Genomic DNA, 23186 nt, shown 5'->3' with positions numbered 1-23186 from the left:
ATAATCATAATCATAATCGTAATCATAATTATAGTTATAATCGTAATCCTAGTCATAATCATATATATATATATATATATACTTTTATATATATATATAAAAGTAAAAAATTACATTTAATTTCGACTTAAAAATTTGATTAAAGTAATAATCTATATATTTATATATAAATAAATCTTATTTTATTTTTAATTGCAAATTAAATGTTATAAATTAACTAATATCCATTTATTTTGTAGATTTAAGAATTAATTAATTCAATCTAAATAATTGAAAGATCATTCTATTCACAGTCCTAGAATTAATATAATTAGGACAAAAATAAAAATTATTCTTATTGTAATTAAATAAGAATAATTTATTATTAAAATAACTGGGATAACTATTATAATTTCTACATCAAAAATTAAAAATAAAGGGGTAACTATAAAGAATTGATTAGAAAATGGCATTCGTGCATTTGATAGTGGATCAAATCCACATTCAAAAGGTGTATTTTTTTCTCGATTCTTTTTTTTTTGTTTTGATAATATAAAATTAATGATAATAATAATTATTGGCAATAAAGATGCCAGAGTTGATAAATAAATTAAATTTAAACTTATATATATTAAGTTTTCTTAAATTTATTAATTGGAAGTTAATTGTATTTAATTATACTATATATATTGAAATTTAAATTAAATTTAAATTATAAATATATTCATCAGTAAATTAGTGAATAAAGAATTAATCAAATAATATCAACAAAATGTCAGTATCATGAAGCTGCTTCAAAATGAAAATGATGGGTTTTTGAGAAATGGTCTTTGTGTATTCGTAGAAGACATGATATTAAAAAAATAATTGCTATATTTACATGAGTTCCACTGAATCCTGTAGATATATAAAAAATACATTTGTAAACTCTGTCGTTATAAGTAAATGAAGTTTGGTAGTAATCAATTAATTGTATAACTGAAAAATAGATTCCTAACAATACTGTATATCTTAATCTAGTGGATGAATTAATAATATCACTTTCTAATAAAGCATGATGTCTTCATGTAATTGAAAATCCTGATGAAATTAAAATGATTGTATTTAATAGGGGAATATCGTATGGATCGAAGGGAATAATGTCTTTAGGGGGTCAGGTTATCCCAATTTCAATTGACGGGGAGATTGCTGAATGTAGATATGCCCAAAAAGAGGAACTGAAAAAAAATAATTCTGAAATAATAAATAAAATTATTCCTAATTTTATTAAATCTAATACTATATATGAGTGCATTCCTTGAAATGTTCTTTCACGAATTACATCTCGTCATCATTGTTCTATAGTAAATAATATAGTAATTAATGATATAAATAGAATTCAATTAATTTTAAATTGAAAAATTGTAATAGCTCTTATTAATAAGTTTATTAAATTAATAGATAATATTATTGGTCAAGGCCTGGGTGTTACTAGATGAAATGGATGATTTTTCATTTGTTTTAGTGTTTATTTAAGATAAACAATTTTTTTTTAATTTAATGATTTTAATGATTAGATTCATTAAAGTATAGAAGTCTAAGAATGGAAATTACATACGATTGAATAAATAAAACTGAGATTTCAAGAATAAATAATATATTTTGAATAATGATTATAAATGGAATAATAATTAATCAGGAACTTTCTATTGATTATCCTAGTAAAGTTAAAAGTAAATGACCTGCTAATATATTAGCTGTTAGTCGAATTGATAATGTTCATGGACGAATAATGTTTCTAATTGTTTCAATTAATACTATAAAATTTATTAATATTAAATGTGTATTTAGTGGTACTAAATGAATTAATATTTTTTCTCAATTTATAGTTCAACCGTAAAATATATATGTTAATCATATTGATATTGATAATGATAAATTAATTGATAAGTGACTTGTAGGAGTGAAAATATATGGTATTAATCCTATTAAATTATAAAGTATAATTATTATTAGTATTCTTAAGAAAATAATTATATTAGATATATATTTGTAACTAATTAGTAATTTAAATTCATTGTAAATTATTATTATAAGCTTAATTCATAATATATTTAAACGAGAGGGAATAAATCAATATATTATTGGTATCATTATTAATGGTAGTAATAAACTAATTCAATTTATTATAAGTACAATATATGTAGATGGGTCGAAAATTGATAATAGGTTTATCATATTCACCTTCATAAATTTTTATTCTTATTTTTTAATATTTTCTTTTTATTTTTATATGGAGAAAAATTAATAAATAAATAATGAAGATTAATGATTATACTGTAAATAATTCTTAACGTGAAAAATAGAAGAATTGATCATAATATTGGTTTTATCTGTGGTATAAAAAAATATTTAAATATTGGCCATTAGAAGTATATGGAATTTACACTATAATATGGTTTAAGAGACCAATTCTTTCATTTCAGACATCTAATGATTAAATTATTATTGTTAAATAAAATATAAATAAAAAATATTAAAAAATTAATAATTTTAAATTGACAATTTAATGTTATATGTTTAACTAATTTTTTATCTTAGGATTTTATAAAGTTATTATTCTAAGTAATCAATTTCCAAAATCATTTATTGATGTTGATTCTACTACGATAGGTATAAATCTATGATTTGTTCCACAAATTTCTGAACATTGGCCAAAAAATAATCCTGGTCGGTATGTAAATAATATTATTTGATTAAGTCGTCCTGGAGTTGCATCTATTTTTATTCCTAAGGATGGAATTGTTCATGAGTGAATTACATCAACAGATGTTGTAATTAAACGAATTAGGGTTTTAAATGGAATAATAATTCGATTATCTACATCTAATAGTCGAAATAATCTTAAATTTGAATAATCATTGATTATAAAAGAATCATAATTTAAATAAAATTCTGGATATTCATATCTTCAATATCATTGATGACCAATAGCTTTAATTGTAAAATATGAGAATGTCCATATTTCATCAACAAAATAAAGAGTTTTTAATGATGGAAATGCAATAATTATTAATACAATTATTGGAAAAATAGTTCAAATAATTTCAATTAATTTACTTTCTAATAGAAATCGATTTCTAAATTTTCTTAAAATGATATTTATTATTATAAATAATGTTATCGAAATAATTATTGATAATATTATATATAGTAATATTATAAAATACAACTAAATTATCAGCAAAAGGAGAGTTAGGATCTTGAAGTGAAAATATATTTCATGTAGCAATTTTTAATAAAAGAAATATATCTTTATATATGAAGCTTAAATTCATCGCACTAATCTGCCATATTAAATTTAATTTTTAATTTATAAATTTTATAAGCTTAAAATTACATTTTCTTTTTTTTTTTTCTTTTTTAAAAATCAAAGGAATTTCATTAAATGAGTGTTCAAATGGGGGATAATTTTGTAATCATTCAAGTGAATTTTGAAAATATTTAAATAAAATTAGTCGTTTTACTATAAATCTTTCTAATATAATAAAAATAAATATTATTATTCTATTAATTGAAATTAATGATCCTAGTGAAGATAGAAAATTTCAACAGTAATATGCGTCAGGGTAATCTGAATATCGTCGTGGTATTCCTATTAATCCTAAAAAATGTTGAGGGAAGAATGTTATATTTACTCCAATAAATATAAAATAAAATTGAATTTTAAGAAATTTTTTGTTTAGTGTTAATCCAGTAATTAAAGGATATCAGTGAATTAATCTTGCAATAATTCTAAATACTGCTCCTATTGAAAGTACATAATGAAAATGTCCTACAACATAGTATGTATCATGAAGTAAAATATCAATAGATGAATTTGATAATATAATTCCTGTTAATCCTCCTATTGTAAACAAAAAAATAAATCCCATAGATCATAAAGTTGTTGGATTTGCGTAAACTATTAATCCATGGAATGTTGCTCGTCATCTAAAAACTTTAATGCCAGTGGGAATGGCAACAGTTATAGTTGCTGATGTGAAATAAGCGCGAGTATCTACATCTATTCCAACAGTAAATATGTGATGTGCTCATACAATAAATCCTAGAAAACCAATTCCTAGTATTGCGTATACTATTCCTATGTTTCCAAATGTTTCTTTTTTACCTCTTTCGTTTCAAATAATATATGAGACTAGTCCAAATCCTGGAAGAATTAGAATATAAACTTCTGGATGTCCAAAGAATCAAAATAAGTGTTGGTATAAAATTGGGTCACCCCCTCCTATAGGGTCAAAAAAAGAAGAATTTAAATTTCGATCTGATAAAAGTATTGTAATTGCTCCAGCAAGAACAGGTAGTGATAGTAAAAGTAAAATTGCTGTAATTACAACTGATCATGGGAATAAAGGTATTTGATCATATTGTAACGAATAATTTATTATATTGAAAATTGTCACTAAAAAATTAATAGCCCCTATGATTGATGATACTCCGGCGATATGAAGAGAAAAAATTTTTAGATCGGTAGATAATGATGGGTGGTATATAAATGATGATAATGGAGGGTAAATTGTTCATCCTGTGCCTGATCCTGAATTTAAATAATTTCTTATTAATAATAAAAAAATTGAAGGAGGTAGTAATCAAAATCTTATATTGTTTATTCGTGGAAATGCCATATCTGGAGCTCCAATCATTAAGGGAACTAATCAGTTCCCAAAACCTCCAATTATGAATGGTATAACCATAAAATGAAATTGTAACAAAAGCATGAGACGTTACAATTGAATTATAAATCTGATCATTTTTAATTCATGCCCCTGTCTTCTTAATTCTAATCGAATAATAAATCTTAATGATGAACCAATTATTCCTGATCATATAGCGAATATAAAATATAATATGCCAATATTTTTATGATTAGTGGAGTATAATCATTTTTTTATTCACGAAGAAATTAAGATTTATAAAATTAAATTTATATTTTTAATTTTGAAGATTAATAGTTTAAAATTAACTTCAAATCTTTAAATAAAGTATTAGAGTATTATGTCTGATGAAAGGAATAAATTGTAAATTTATTTATGAAAATAAAATTTTCTAATACTATTAATATAATTTCTATAGTTTAATCAAAATATTAAATTGCAAATTTAAAAATAAAATATAATTTTTTAGAAATTAGATTTTAAAGTAAATGTATATGATTCTAAATATAATTGCTATTATATTTATAATAAATAAAATTCACATATCTATATATTTGTATTTTAAGAATATATTTGAGTAATTTTTATTGAATAAATTATTATTAATAAAATTTAAATAATTTCAAATTATTAATAGTCTTGATATTACAATAATGATAGATAGGATAAGATTAAAACCATTAAGTTTAATTACTAAGTTCTCTAACCCTAATCATTTTAAAGAAAATACTCCTATTGGTGGAATAAGTATATATGTTAGTAATAAATAAAAAAATGTAAGTTTTGATTTATTGTTAAAGATTATTATTTCTATTTTATTTTCTAATTTTATATCTATGATTAAATAGATTATATTATATGATAATACTGAATATATGATGAAGTAAAGAATAAAAATATAAAAATTTAAATATATTAATGTCATTATTAATGAAGTTTGATAAATTGAAGAAAATGATATTATTAGTATTAAAGAATTTTTATTTAATATTAATAGCGGTGATACAATTAAATTTAGAGTAATTATAATTAATAATTCTTTTATAGGGATTGAATTTATTAAAAGAATAAAAGGAATTAATTTTATGAATGTTATTAATAAAAATGCATTTATGAAATTAATTGATTTAAATATAAAATTAAATCAAGCATTAAATGGAATAATCCCGAATTTTAATGAAGTTCCCATTATTATTAGGATTGATGAGTATACATTAAAATTATTAAATAAAATTCCCGTTAAAATTAGAGATCTTCTAATAAATGAAATAAAAAAATAAAGAACTCTAATTTTCATATTTTTTGAAATAGCTAATAATGATAAAAAAATTAAGTTAGTAAATTCTATAATTAGTCAAATGAAAAATATATTGTTTAATGTTAGAGAAAATAGCGATAAAAAGATAATTATTATAGATGAAAAATAAGAATAAAAATTTTTTATCATGGTTAATTTTTTGTTAAATCTTTATATTTTAGTGTATGAGCATATAAATTTTTGAAGTTTATGGAATTAAAATTATTACTAAATTACTATTACACTAAATACAATCATTATTCTGCCATCCGCTGTATTGGTATCTATCATAAGATCGAAAAACTGCTTCCTTGTTCTGAATTTTATGCTTTTCAAATCGATTTCTGCGGCCCTAATTGTCCGATCTGGTTGAGTAGCGGCTCAAACTGCAGCCTGGGTGCAAACTGCGGCCTGGATTTTTTTTTCTTTTTAGTATCACGTGGAGGAAATGTCCTACCGCACACCTTAGGTCTGTCAGAGTAGTGTGGGACTCTCACCCACTAAAACCTCCACGGTATCCTCTTCTAAATTACCTATTCAGAAAGGTGGTACTTCGTAGGCAAACGCGGTTATATTTCACCAATACGTCTGGAAACTTGTCGAGACATCGTTTCCAGTGACTTGTAATGCGTAGTGTCAAATTAAAATCGACGTTTGACTTAAAATTCGCAATATTTCATCAAATGCGGATATATTTTACTGACATAGCTCAAAACTTGCCCAAATATCTATTTCAGTGATATATACTGCGTAGTCTCACGTTACAGTCGACGTTTGACGCGAAATTCGCAGTATTACAGCAAGCATGGCGATATTTCACTAGTATGACACGAAACTTGCCCAAGCATCGATGTCAGTGGTATATAGCGTAGTTTTACGTTAAAGTTGACGTTTGACGTGAAATCCGCATTATTTTGTCAAGTGCGGTGGTATTACACCAATATGACTCGAAACTTGCCTAAGCATCGTTTTCAGCGATATATAATGCGTACTTTTACGTTAAGGTAGGTGTTGAATTGCGCGCCAATGATAAAACTATGTGAAACAGGCTTTCACCGATGGCGGAGTGGGGAGCTTCCGATGGGAACAGTCTTTATGACGACGCAGCACCGCGACACGCGGACATGGTAATAATATATATTTTTCTCGTAACTAAGAATTGCGGAATTTATTTCGAACCCGTTCCTCCCTAAAACAGTAGGCGTTTGACGTGAAATTCGCAATATTTCTTCAGCTCGGTGACATTTCACCAATATGACTCGAAACTTCCCAAGCATCGGTTTTAGTGGTATACAGGGTGTAACAAAAATGTCGCAATTCCTTAAAAGGGGTGATTCAGGGGGTGATTTGAAACAACTTTTTCCTTAGCGAAAATGTAAGATGAGGCTTTGTTAACCAGTTATTAATGAAAAACACCGCCCAATGAGAGCACGAGTTTGCCGTCCGAGCGACTGCGGTGGCGTGCAGCCGAGTCCCCACCATTTTTGTCATAGATTTTTGACTATAAGGAGGCCAAGAGACTCGGTCTAGCGGGCTCATTTCCAATCCAGTTCGAGTTCAGTATGCGGCTGAGACTGGAAGCAAGATCGAGCATTTGCTCTCCTTCGAGCAGAATCATAGAGTACAGTACGTAAAGTAAATTCACTGTAACGTGGTCTTAACGACGCGTCCCCCGCATACCTCTGTGCGTAATCTAGAGAGAGAGGACGTAGTTCCGGGACACTTAAAACTCATCGACAATTGTATTCCTTCGAGTCAAACTTAAACGTGTAGTAATATACATTTTTATAAGGTTTGTTAAATTAGACTTAGTTCAATCAAAACCTTTCCTAAATCCAATAAGAAGCGAACGCGTAACGATCCCACAAATATTATATCTTTACCGCTCGAGATATATTATAAATTTAAAAGTTACGAGGCTATACTAACATCTTCGCAATCCTTGCGAAGGTCCCTTTCCTAACCTACAAGTGGCTCCTGGTGTTGGCCATTGCGCACTGGTTCGTCCACGTCCCGTAGCTCCTGGCGAGTGCAAAGTTACTCACTAGTTCGTTCACAGTCTTTATTCCACCCTAGTGGCTCCCGATACTCGCCAAGTTGAGTGTTGGTTCGTCCACGAAAACCTACCTAAAACCTGAGGAGGCTCCCGGTGTTGGCCTTTGCGCACTGGTTCGTCTACATCCGTGAGGTGGCTCTCAACGAGTGCAAAGTTACCCGTTGGTTCGTCCACGAAACAATAACAATATCCCAAAAAACCCTCACCCTCGGTCGGACTATCTAGCCCTCGGATCGTAACACGTTATTATATTGTCGGCGTCGGCGCTCTTCACGGTGCATTATAAACACTAAGTTTATAAGCTGTAAGCAAACGAAGGATACAGAAAATTAATAAAAAATTAAATGGAATAAGTATTTTATTAAAATGTATTATTCGGAAATGGTAATTACGGCGTGATACGCCTGGTGCTCCTCGCAGATGTTTTGCTGCCGCCGACGTCGCATAGCATAGAACTTCATAAACCAATGGTTTATGAACTGAAAAAATACGTAAAGAATTAATTTTATAAATTTAGGGATGCGTGGACGCTTGACAATGTAAAAACTATCGCGAGCTACTCTAGGAGTACCCTCAGACAATATCTTTTCAGTTACTCTCAATGCAATGTCACTATCTGAAAGTATTCCAGAGAGAAGCTCGTTACAGCTTAATTAAAGTATAATTAAAGTGAAAATAGTACTTACGATATCCAGTGCTGCCGATTCCAATTTTTTTGGGAATCTTTCCAATGTAAAAAAATATAATTTGGATTTTTATAAATTTTTATTCTGAATTGCAAAAATGTTTCATCAGATCACACGTTATATATAGCTATCCCCACTAGTTTTGTCCCCACTAGATCATCATTCTTATCTTTCACCTGCATGGCAAGATTCTACAGTCTCACAGCGTTCAGCTACAGAGACAATGTAGTGATGTGTTGTGTGATACATGTATATTCAGGAATCAGAACCATGTTTCTAATCATAACTGCATCTTATTAATACTATATTAAATAATGCATTATTGTTGGTCTGTAATCAAAATTTTAATCAATCATTAGTCGGATCATGTTGAACAGTAATCAATCTATATCGACCTATGGTTTAAGCGTAATGAACCACAATCGAACCACATTGAACAATGATCAATCCATGTCGAACCATAATAGAACTACAATTGTACAATGATCGATCTACATCAAACCATCAATGCACCACATCGAACCACAACTGAACCATGGTTGTACCACATCGAGCCTCAACTGAACCATGATTGTACCGCATGGATCTACAACTGAACCATGATTGTACCATATCGATCCACAACTGAACCATAGGTGATAGATGATTGAACTATATATCAAATCACAATTAAACCACATCGTGCAATGATTTATTATGATTAATGTTATATACTTCAAAATGTTATTAAATAACAATGGAATTATATCGCACAGCAATTAAATCATTACATTAAAGTAATTAAATCATTGTTACTATTACGTTAAAGGAAATGGGGGAGGGATAGAAGAAGAAGAAATATATGGTTTGATAAAATGAATACATATATATTATGCAATTTCTCTTAAACATTCAAAATTAGTAATTGAATAGTTCAAAATACATGTTTTTACTCTTATTTATTAGTTTATTTTGCGTACAATATTTGTTAATGGATTGTATTTGATTACCCGATCATGTAGAATGAGACAAGAAGCTGTAGTATTTGCTGCAATATTTTCACCACAATCAAATTCTATACGCACATCCACAGTACTGTTCTTGATTGAATCATTTTGGTGTGAACAATCAATCACCATGAGAGGACCATGTTGTAGAAACTCATCAATCGTTACAAACGCTTGTCTATTGCTACATCCGTAATAAGCCTTAGAAAAATGTATATACATGTTATACAAAGAGCATATTTATTTCTGTTGAAATCAGTGTTTAGATCGTCATATGGATAAAATTCTGAATTGAGATAAATTTTCACGTTGGATAGCTTACCGTTATCAAACTCTGTAGCATTTTCACTCATTACATTTTTTTTACCCGTTTGCAAAGCAAAAATTACATATCGCGTCTTTTCCAATTGTGTAGCCGTTTTAACAGACCAAGAATGCTTAGTCGTGTTTGTAACAGAGGATACTCATACAGATCCCACAACGAAAACACATGCTCAGATTTCGTCCACTTTTTAAAACACGTAGTAATGATAGTTTAGTAATATCATTCAATATCACATGTGGTAAGCGCCATTGTACTTTAAATAATTCGATTTCAGGTTCTAGCATTAAAGATCCTACAAGACAATTGTTATCATTGCGTGATCGTATTAAAATGAACTCGTGACGAGCATTAATTACTATGTGTTTATAATCTTCACAAAATCCGAATAAAATTTTTAGTAGTACGCAAAAATTGAAATGGTATTTTACATTCTTCTCATCGTTCCATCTAATGTTCCATCCAGCATTCTTCATAATTTTATCTTCATCGCATGTAAATGATATGTAGTTCTTAAGTGTGCTAGTTATTCCAACGTTTCTATTGTAATCAATTTCCACACCATTCAGTTCGTATCGAATTTCGTCAAGCATGAATGCTATGCAATTATTTCCCAACTTTATAATTGATTCATCATTTCGATGTTTCCTCACCACCTTGCCTTCCACGTTTAGAAAACTCTCACATGTAATGCGTATAGATCTTGTTGTTGTATAGGTATTCTAATCTCATCGTCATATCCAAACGTCGAGTTAGCATACGGATTATATGTATGAGTTTCAAGCTTGACGAAACGATCGTCGAACATGGGTTGTTCAGCAATATTTAAAATATTCACTGTTCTTTAGTAATTATGCACAATGAATCCCAATGATTTTAAAAATGCGATATTCACTGCACTTAGCTTCTCTTTTTTTTCCTTTCAATGTATTTAGGGGAAGCCTTAATGTCGTATGCAGTCTTATTTGTAAAGGAAAACGTTTTTTGATGCCGTGTTTCGTTGAATACAAACATCTGATTTACATGTTAGCGTCAACGTATTTTTAAGAGAGAATTTGAGAAGGATGGCCAGATGACGACTGGTTTTTGATGGATTTATGATAGGGTCTTAGTTTACGTGTGGCTAATTGAGGATGCATGAGACTAAACAGTCCCGTTGGCAACCGATGGCTGATGGTTACGTTGGACTTCCCAGCTACCGGGTGTTGTGTGACTGTTTAAAAGAAGAGCGAGTGTTTAGAGAAGGCAAGCGGTCCGATACCGTATTGCAAAAGAATGGGAATATTGTTCCTAAAGGATCTGGCCACGGAGTGGGGAAGGCTATGCATTTTGGTAAGAGGGCTGTGTAAATCCCACGGCACTTACCCCAGAACATTGTGCAAGGAACCAGTTTTCGGGTAGTTTTCTTGACATACATGTAGTACATGTAATACATGTATTATCGACATCACCGTATGTGTAACTTTACTGTAATTTCTTCTCCACGAAAATCAATTAACCGTCCAGTCTGATCTATGATGCGTATTGTTAGATCCGTAATATTCCGTGCAATGATTGGAAGGTAAATGACTTGAGCAGGCGTTTCTGATATTTCATATCCAGGTGGTACGTTTGAGGAGAATGCATGTATCGTATGTGCGCACTTATCATTGTTGTATGCGCCAGCAGTTATATTGCATTCTACTCGAATAATGTTTATATCCATGGTATTAATTGGGCTATCCGATTCATGCCGCTGATTCTGTTTCAAAGCGCGAGTGGATGAGAATCCTAACAATGAACCAATGTTGTTAGGTTTGGTAAAATTTATTCGATAAGCACACTTTATTTCTCTCTTCATAGTATTGTTATTAGCCCGAATTAATAAATTATCATAGGCATTGTTATCATCGTCATTAATGTCAAAGTCTATATCCATTTTAGATACATCTGTTTTTAAATAATTATTAGACGACGAGTAGTCTGCATAATTGCGCGATTCAGATACTTTCTTATTGCATACAACTCATATGATCCATCGGGAATCACTATTGCTTTGTCATCCTTATCAAAGTAATATGTATTATGGAAAGAATTCACATTTGGTATCGTACTATATGTTTCAAAAGCTGTTAGACCAAGCTCATAAATATCATCACTCAAATCTACAGGCAGAAATTAGCTTACCGCCAGAATGTTACTCTTACCACTTAATGTAAATGTTATCGACATGTTTCAAGAAACAGCCCAATTCATACTGAATTATGATTACAAAGATTCAACGTTTAAATTTACTATCAACCGTTTGTAGAAATTGTAGGCACAATTGTCACAATTGGCACAATACGGAGCGAGATAAACTCCTCGCCCTTCCATAGCTCGATTGTGACGTTGCATTCCTTCCAGTTGGCCTTCCGTAGCCTTTTTATTATTTATCGCCTTAGCTACCTCCGCTGCCCCACCAACTAGTGAGCCCAGAACACGTAACAATGATAAAATAGGTAAAATACAACCACGTCTTGCAACTGGAAGTATCCGCTTTCTTTTTGCTCCAGTCTTATTTTTGCACTTATTTCTTGTTTTCGTTCCCATTCCAAGTTTCGTTTTAGTTTTCATAGCAGCCCAAAGTGTTGCAGCTGCAACTTTTTCACTCAGGGTCAAATCTTTTGCAGTGATACGTTTTTGCGCTTTGTCAGCGAGTATATCGTCAGCTCTATGTCTCTCACCTAGATTGTTACTATGCGAATATGCAATATCGTGCTCACGACATGCAGCATCCAAGGGATTGATGCCTGAATCAGCTCTTGATAATCGCTTCGAAAGATGAGTTCCTGGGCCACAAAATTGATATCCAGGCATATGCAACTCAATGGGAAGAGCGTTTATTGCTCGATTCAAAAACCCACTACCAGCTTTTACTTTTGCCGAAGACATTCACTACAGCTTTTAATCAGTGGTTCTGGACCATCAATATGTGTTTGCTGCCAAGGACGATTGTAGTGTTCCAAACACCGGCGATATTCTTGAGCCTCCTTATCAGCTTTTATATATTCCGGAAGCTTATCCCACAATTTGTCAATATATGTATCAAACTTGTGCAATAAAATATTCTTTGGTATATATTTCAACTGTTCAGAGGTTAAATCATGAATGTTGATGTCATCTGATACGATGGGAAACATTTCGACTAGTGAACAAATCTTAATTTGGTGAATGTATATATAAGAGCGCCATGGATGCGTATGTTTCAAAATCTTGAAAACATGCGGTTCGTGAGACAATCAATGATTATACGTGTAAAAAATTTCGACAATAGAATTCAAATAACTGGCAACAACATGGGATACAGACATGGTAATATGCTACCAAACACTATACGTGGAATTATTTGTGGTCCATCCAATTGTGGGAAGACCAACGTGTTAATAAGTTTATTACAAAGCCCTTATGGTGTACTATTTGAGAATGTCTACGTGTATTCAAAGTCCCTGCAGCAGCCGAAATATCAGTATTTGGAGAATTTATTGGCAATCAATAGATGAAATTGGTTATTTTAAATTTTCAGACAATTGCGATGTTATTTCGCCACAGTAATCGCTTCCAAATTCAATTTTCATTTTTGATGACTTAGCATGTGACAAACAAGATACGATAAGAGAGTATTTTTCAATGGGGAGACATTCAAAGGTAGACTGTTTCTATCCCTGTCAAACGCAATCAAAAATTCCCAAACATCTTATACGCGATAGTGCGAATCTGTTGATTTTGTTTAAACAGGATGGTACATAATTAAAACATGTCTTTTGATGATTTCAAAACATTGTGTCGTAGTTGTTGGCAACACAAGTATGGTTTTGTTGTGATCGATAAGGGTAGCTCGATGTCTAATGAACTTTCTTGTTACAGGAGGGGATTTAATGAATTTGCAATAGCATAATGGAATCAATTGTTAACTGTCGCGCCGTGCGAGAAGAACGTTTCTGTTCAAACAATGATTGATGGACCAGATATGAAGGACCGTGAGAGAATTGCAAAGGAAGATGCTAACGCAAGTGAATCTATTCGCAAAAAATATCGAGCTTTGAAAACAGGCAAGATGGATGAAGATGCTGCATTGAACAGATATTTTAAACCACTTGTCGACCCCTTAAAACCGATTGCGGAAAATACTTATACAATGGAAGCTGATGAACAGATTGTGAAAAATGTCTCTGCAGTGGACGCTGATGAATCATTGTTATCAAGTTCAAATACTAAATTGAATGATACAATAACACCTGTACAATTAAAAGTGAATAATATAAAACGGAAACATTCATCGGATAAATCATTCATGACCTCTACACCAATTCAATCGAAACGAAAAAATGTTATACGAACCAAGTCATCGATTTCTTCTATATCAGTGGATCTGGTGGTGCAATCGTCGACTATCGATGAGGATGATGTTTTTGAAACTACTAATGGATCGATTCTAACATCTGCTAGACAGCAACTACAGACATCCGAAGGTCAAGAAACACTTAATAGCTATCTTGGCCCATTAGGTATCAAATACATAGGTGCACAAAAATTCAATATAGACAAGGACGATAATATATTTATAGATGATGTCAAATACATTGAAACACCAGGTTTATATGAATTAATTTTTATCAGAATTCCTGACGATGCAGTGTACACTGATACTGATAAACAAAAATACAACAGCAAATTGATGGTAACCAATGCACACAAGCGTGATCTTAACTCTCAAAGCCCCATGGGGTAACAAAGGATCCAAATATAAACATACAGGGAGTAACAAAAATGTTACAGTTACTTGAAACGGCAGATTCAGGGGGTGATTTGAAACAACATTTTCCTTAGCGAAAATATAAGATGAGGCTTCGTTAATGAGTTATTAACGAAAAACACCGGCCAATGAGAGCACGAATTTGCCACCCGAGCGACCGCGGTAGCGTTGGGTACGCGCTGGTCGTTACGATTGTACTCCGAACAAGAAAGTCGGCATGCGTCGAAGGAAATAGCATTAGTATGAAAATATTTGCATAACGCATAAACGAAAAAGCAATGCAACAAAAAAAATGAACGGAGAATTGGAGAATTAACGTTGAAGACAAAAAGGTTGAAAGTAGTCTGCGTTAGATTTAAAACGTAATAATCACTAATGAATTAAATACAATTCATCTGTAATTTGTAAATCTATGTCACTGGGTCACTGTACCGACCCTGGTCATCGACCGTCGAAATAGTTTGTGGTTGGGTAGAATTTTTCCAAAGAAGCTCCTTGTACCTCCACGTAGTTTAAGCACCTCAGACCTTCCTTGTTCGGACACTCCGAGGTCACGTCTCCTTCGAAACCAGAGCAATAAAGCCATAAATTACCTAATGCGTGCCCCTGATCTCTGCTAAGGCGGTTAGACTGGTCCTAACAGCGACAACTGGACACATGGTGCCCACAATTTTTTTCTTATTCTTCGGGGACGAAAAAGAGTTTCTCTTCTTCGCGGACCCTTTTGGACCGATGCACGATGTGTCTGTTTTCTGTCTCGAAGCATTGGATACGTAGTCAGTAAAAGAATGGAGTGAGCACTTTTGTAAAACTGCTTGTTGGTACTCGTTGTGCACTTCTGCAAAGCACATGTTTTCTTGACAGATACTGATTTTTCTCTCTCTCAACCATGTGGTCGCAGTGAAAGTTAACTAATAATAGAACGATGGAAAACTATGTGAGGGTGGAGGGAGCTTCTTTGATAAAATTCTACCCTAGTGTAACGGATCGTGTGTCGTACATAAAACGTTCACGGATAGAGCGGCTTACCCGTGAACAAGGGGGTAGGATTCGTGTGGCGCGCGGTTAAGAAATGAGTTCCATAGACTATGATTTCTCTTTAGAAATATAACAAGAAACTATTTATTAGCTAAATGTTCTACAATAATAGGTTTCTTAACTTTATTCTTATAATGGTACTACCTTTAGTCCTCTGCGTAGTAGATTCTTATCACTATGCAATGAATGCTTATCACTAGATTTTAATAGAAATAAAATACTAATTAATCTTAATTTGAGCAGGTGGCAGTGATAGAATGCGTCAAGGAAAGACTAAGGAGCTAGTTGAAGCTTTCTCAGTCGGTAATGGAGAAGCTAATCAAAACTGCTTCAATTTAGAGGATCAAGGAGCTAGTTAAAGCTGCTTTAGTGAGGTTCGGAGTTTTGGGGAGGACTAGGGTTTTTAACACTTATTATTTTAACACTGATTAAATTTTAGCACTTAGTAATTTCGAAGAAGACTCTCCGCTGGGGCTGGCGCTGCCCTATTTATACAGGGAAATTGCCTCCCTCTTTTGGGCCCAATGACTGACCTCGGTGTAGGGGCAGCGTCGTGTTGCACTTGCGCGTGTAAGAGTCATCGCAGGATATGCGTCCTCTATTGGTTCCGGGTTTTCAGCGTATGCATCTGGTGGTGTTTGCGCCGGCGTACAGAGAGCGTTGTTTGTTGATTGGCTTGTACTGTCATCATTCGGTCGTCATCCTGTCGTCAGCGTGTGTTCCATCGCATGCCATAGGATGTCGCCCTGATGACGTACCGATCCCGTGCGCACGCGCGCCGCGTGTCACTGGCGCGAGGATTCGATTGAGGATTCGATTGAGGATTTGATTGAGGATTCGATTGAGGATTCGATTGAGGATTCGAGGTTAGGGTTTTCCTTCCACTGCCACTGTTCGAATTTTGATTATCGCTTATTATTTATTAATTATTAAGGGGTAATGTCTTGCGACACCGGACTTCCTCACAAATGAGGTCGCGACTGGTTGTTACACTAGCATAAACCATTTCGACGGTCGGTGACGAGGAGCGGTACAGTAACCCAGTGACACAAGTTGACAAACTACAGGTGAAGTTTGTTCTCCCGTCCCTTTATTTTTTGTTGTATTTCTTTTTTGCTTATACGTTATGCGAATAAGAAATTTACGTATTCGTGTTGTTACGTTGCACGTAGTTTTCCTCGATTTTAACTAATTATTCACTTCAAGTGATAAACAGAAAAAGGACTCGGTATTATTTATTGTGTCGCATTCAGTTTTCATACTAATGCTATTTTCTACGATGAATGACGGCATTCTTGTTCGGAGTACAACCGTAGCATCTAGCGCGCGTACCCAACGCTACCGCGCTGGCTCGGACGGCAACCTCGCCCTCTCACTGGCCGGTGTTTTTCGTTAATAACTCGTTAGCGAAGCCTCATCTTACATTTTCGGTAAGGAACAAGTAGTTTCAAATCACCCCCTGAGTCACCACTTTTAAGCAACTGCAACATTTTTGTTACACTCTGTATAAATCCTCCCCTACTTGCTCGTGCAATTAAGAGCCGAACAGGTAGAAGATTTGAACATACTACACCAAATGTCATAACAGTTAACAAGCATATACCAAATGCTATGGCAGTAAACAATAACCAAATCGGTTATATACTTTGGGATGATCCAAACGAATTAGTAGATCGCCTGCGTTTGTTAGAAGCATCGCGTCAAGCGGGTAAAAATTCACACGACATCGAGTTTCTATCGATTATCGAAGAACTTCGCGAAGCAGGTCTCATTATAAATTAAACTGCAAGCTCATAATTGATTTATTCTCAACGAAATGTTAATCAATAAGTTTGGGGTATCACTTAGAAAGTATGAGACCTCACCAGTATAGTAGTATAAATGGAGTGGCATGTTTCGAAATTATATGCACGATAACGCGCTCTACATGATTGATTCCAACTTTGACGCAAAATACTAAAAAATTCGAAATGTTACACAGCTGGAGGTCAACACAGATGCAGTCAATAAGCAGTACTTGGAACAATGCAAATCAATCTTAAAGGTTCAACAGCAGGAATTTGAGAAAAAGTTGAGCACATTTCAAAGCAATGTGGTAACGATACAGAATAATGTTCAACAGATACAGCAGGAATTTGAACAAAGAGAGGCTACATTTCAGAACAATTTAATAATACTGCAAAATGATGTTCGACAAGTATTGCATGTATTGAACCCTCATTCTCAAGAGGAAGATTATATAACAGACCACAGCAGTAACAACAATGTAAAAATCAATGAAATCTAAGGGAAAGCATAGCCTCGAAAAGCAACAGTTTGTAAAGGAGTTGCATGCGTCAGCACGAAGAAATTTCCCCCGCAGACGTGTTATCGTACTTGGATGTGATGACCTGTGGCAAGCTGATATGGTTGAGATGCGTCCATACTCACGATTCAATGAATGTTATCATTACATACTCACAGTTATAGATGCATTAAGCAAATATGCATGGGTTGTACCACTCAAAACAAAAAATGGTTTCGAAGTAGCCAAAGCATTCGCAAAAGTAATTCGAGATCGATGTCCAAAAAATTTACAAACCGATCAAGAAAAGAAATTTTACAATGCTGATGTACAGAGATTCTTAAAAAAACATAATATTAATCAGTATTCAACATATTCAGTGATGAAGGCTTCCATCGAGGAACGTTTTAATCGTACTTTAAAACATCATATTTGAAGACTGTTTGTACTCATTGGAACATACAGATGGATCGACACATTACCGAATCTTATGGCTGAATACAACATACGGAAACATAGAACTATTAGAATGCGACCATGTGGTGTTGCCCTTACAATTGCTGGTAAGCTTTTGAAGACAGTATATAGCCATATAGAGATTGCTGCTTCACCGAGATTCAAGGTTGGTGTCTCTGTACGCGTCAGCAAATACAAAACCGTTTCCGACAAAGGATATACACCATATTGAACTTCTGAAGTGTTCAAGATAATCAAAGTATAGATAACTAATCCTGTGACTTATCTGCTGCAAGATTCATGCGGAAAGCCTATTGCAGGAGGATTTTATGAACATGAATTACAACGCGTTATCAATCCCGATGTGTATTTAGTGGAAAAAGTATTACGTAAGGAGGACGATAAAGTACATGTTAAATGGTTAAGGTTTGATAATTCATGCAATTCATGGATACATGAAAATAATGTACTGTAAACATAAAAGGATGTTTTTACTACAACGTTAATATAGAAAATGCAAATAAATCGATTTTCGTAAAATAATTTCAATCTATTATTGTACAGCTTCTATCCTTTACAATTTTATTTTATAATGCCCCCAAGGTAGTGTATCATTTGAATCAGATATAAGATATCGCTTATCATCATATGGACTGAGAGCAATTTTCAATTCTGTTACAATATATACCTTATGCAATTTAGATCTTATGCATGACTGACGACGAGTTATTTCAAATGCATTGCGTAAACAATGCTTGTAATCATCGAAATTGATCATTTTGGCAACAACATTGTTTTTGACACTTTTCAACGTTTTCACATCTTTTTTACCAAACTCTTTCAAAGCATACACCTTTGCTCTAAGTCCAACGAATTCAGTCATTATTGAATCACTGTTTTCATTTTTCATCGAACCAGGCACTTTCTTATTGACAAGCGGTATACATTGTCTTTTGGATAATCGCTTGTGTCGAATCTATGGATATCGCATTTCATCATCTCATAAACATCTTCACATTGAATATAATAAATTAAACTGTCTGTGTCAGTATACATAATTTTACAACTTCGTTGGTGTAATGGACACATATAATCGTAGTGGAATATGTTTAGAATGGCCATACCAACGTAAATTGATTTGTTGAATTTAACCATAAGTTTACGCAACTCAATTGCAATTAAATTTTCTGAAAGAATACTTCTGCTTTGAAAGTTAGGTTTTGAGATTATTGCCTGTACACCAAATCTTCCATCCCATTTTGTCAGATGTTTTACATCAACATGATTTCGAACATTTTTCATTGTTTTACCAAATACTGCATTGTTCTTTAATTTATACAAATTTTTTTCAAAATCATTTGATGCATGTGTTCGAAATTGAGTATTGAGTTCTCTATAATCGCGAAGCCATGGTGATTGATTAAATTCGAGAATGCGTTGTATCTTTGTAATGTGAAGACCATGATGAATACACTGTTGTAAGTTGCAATAATGTATACCGTAACGCTCCTTATCGTATAATGTAGCCAATAACTTATCCTGTTTCTTAGCAGAGGATTTGGCACGTGTTGGACAAAACGGTAGATCAGCATGATCATCATGTAGATGTTGTGGATATTCTATATCAACTTCAAGAATATAACCTATCGATGAATCAATTGCAATTGAGGATACATCAAAATTTTCAACACTATCGATCCAGTGAAATCCTGCATATGGTAATGGTTGACACATTGCCCATCCATATAAATTGTTTATATCAAAGTGCATGAGGTACGATGACGATTTCGATGGATCATAGGATAACATATACTTATTATTGGCTTGCGCATATCTCCCAGAACATTGACTCAAACCACCACGTATACACCGCTCGGTAAACAAAACCATTTCGATGTCAGTGAGCAATTCAAAATTAACTTTAGTATGCTTTAACATAGCATCCTATATAAAACTTGGTAATGTGTAATAGTGATCCTGATCTAGACCATAACTCTTGATACAACTTTCTCAGAAATTTTCGAAAATATCTGCTAATAATAAAATATCTGTTTTTAAATACAAATCGCTGTATTCACCTAAAGTTTTAATCTCGAAAGAATGCCATATGTTCTCAGCGTGTGCGTAATCGCTTTCGGATACTATTTCATCAGTCAACGAACTGTAAAAAGATTCCGGCGATGGTAAACAAGAATCTTCTAATTTCTCAAAGCAATCAATGTATTCGTATGGAAAGACACCCTTTCACGTCAATAAATCAAATTTTTCTGTGGACAACATTTGAAGATTAGAGTATAATATTTTTAGCTTATCTTTACTGAGAAAAGACGCTAATTTACCAAAACTAGTATTTAAAAATTTATACGAATCGATAAATCGTAATCTTATATAATTTCGACAACCTAATTCTTGTTCTGTTACATCTTTTAAATGTTTTGTAACAGAAATATACTTTTATTTGGTTATAAGTAGTAAATCAATGTAACCTTCAAATGCGTTAGCTAATTCCATGATGATAAAACGTGAATCATATCCAGATAAATTGTGAAAGACTATCGGGACGTGGAATGAGTTTTTATAATTTATATAACAGTCAACATGTGTAGGATCTCTATAGCGCCCTGTTAAATGACAATGATCTCGCACACGTGTTTCGTTGATATCGAATGGTTTCTCACAAATATGGCAATGTATAACATTGTGAAACTCATCCCACTGCTCTTTCGTTAGGTGCACCATAGAGATATTATTAGATAATATAGATTTAACAGTCTGTGCTAAATTCTTTAATTCCTGGATAAACCATGAAACGCAGTCTATATCGCGACGATATTGATATGATGATAATGATGTATCATAAGAACAATGCATACAATATCCAATACTGAATACCCTATGATGTTGATATGCATGCGATATACATTCATCTGCGACGCTATCCTTAATTTTTTCTAAAACACACTCGAGGTCTTCATAAACCACAAACGGAACCCGATCATTTCTGCAATAATTGTTGACTTTGAGCCATTTATCGTCCTCGCTGGGTAGCAGAACAGTGCATTTATTCATATTCTGACAATTATTCTGATGAGCATCTAACCTTTCACGGGAATTGAAGAAGTGTAAGCATCTGTAAAAGTATTCATATATAATCGTTTATTCTTCATAAAATTAAAATCATAATGTTTTTACACGTTTTATACATACCGATCACAGATGAACTCCTTTTCTTTATGTTTGCTTAATTGTGTGCCAACAAGCCGAGACAAATTTTTTATCCATGCAAAGTGTCCTGTGCCATCATTCTCTATGTACAACAAAATCACATGTCTATCCCTGTTCTGATCAGTGAGACGCAATGGAACGATGACTTACTTCAGATCCTTCTGTGTTTTCTTGATGTTTTCTTCGATGCTGAATAGATTCACGGAGATATTGTTCATCGTTTCAAACTTTTTAGTATCATTCATGGGTATTGGATATCCGATATTTTCAAAATTAAGCACTGTTCTATAATATGGATAGGAACTTTGTTGAGATGTATGCTGTTTAGCTGAATATAAAGCGGCTGCCACAGCCCAAGCGAAACATGCGTGGTCATAGGATTTTACAGAAATTACTGCTTTTTTAAGTAGTATTTCTCGCGGTAGCTTGAAATGACATCCAACATGCATCGGATTATACTTGTTTAAATTGATTATTAAATTCAGTATTTGCGACAATGCCCACCCACTATCACGTTCCTGAAATTCTTCCAACAATGTTATTGTACATTCAACAATACATCGTTCACACCACTCTTCAAGATGCGCGAAATAACTAACAGTATTTGATATTTAAGCATTTATCACCTGCTATAAATTCCCCATTAAATATCGTATTAACTTTAAGTGCAGTGTGCTTCACCAATGCATGTCTGACATGTAAAAGCACTATACTTTTCGCACCGTGAAGGAAATTACGTGGATCGATATAATCTGAGTTTATCACAACACCTGTCAATACACGATTTTCGAATGCAGTTTCTAATTCACGCCACAAGAGACCATTGTTTGAATGTCCTGCACCTTCATGCACGAAACGAGTACGCGTCACTAGTTTAAAACTTTCAAATTGTGCAATTCGAGCAATCAGAGATTGTTGAGTACCAATTGATAATCGAGGGCGTTTCTTTACTTGACAATATTGTTCCAATGACTCAAGATATTCGTTGCAACGTTCTTCCCATGCAATGTATTCATCTAGACAATTCAAACGAACGGCTTGTTCCCGCAATTCGTGTTCAGTAAGAACAAATTCATCCATGTCCATGACTTGTTAACTCTTGAATGTAACAGCACATTACGTACAAATCTTTTATTTTACTTTTATATATTCTGATCACAGTTTAAACTGGTGTTATATGTCGCAATCAAGTTGCATCTGTTTGTTCGTATAAAATTTCTGATAATTTTAGATTATGCTGACATTATGCTGACGAGAAGTCACACGCAATTCGAGAAACTAAATAAATCATATAATATATTACAAATGCATTTTAAAAATTATTTAAGCAAAAAAAAAATGTATTCTTTTTGGAAATTATTTTAACACTTATTGTATCAGTATAAATAC

At 32.8% G+C, this 23186-nt stretch overlaps 2 pseudogenes; both read right to left on the bottom strand.

Moving 5' to 3' along the window:
- Window positions 1-760: 760 nt before the first annotated feature.
- Window positions 761-1474, bottom strand: LOC143187739 (cytochrome c oxidase subunit 3 pseudogene; annotated as a pseudogene).
- A 17672-nt stretch (window positions 1475-19146) lies between these two features.
- On the bottom strand, window positions 19147-19876 carry LOC143187740 (uncharacterized; annotated as a pseudogene).
- Between the last annotated feature and the right edge of the window lie 3310 nt (window positions 19877-23186).

Source organism: Calliopsis andreniformis, unplaced genomic scaffold (genome assembly GCF_051401765.1).
Source record: "Calliopsis andreniformis isolate RMS-2024a unplaced genomic scaffold, iyCalAndr_principal scaffold0197, whole genome shotgun sequence".
In the NCBI taxonomy this organism is placed as follows: Eukaryota; Metazoa; Arthropoda; class Insecta; order Hymenoptera; family Andrenidae; genus Calliopsis; species Calliopsis andreniformis.
Note: the sequence above shows the minus strand (reverse complement) of the source record. Positions and strands in the feature narration are given on the sequence as shown.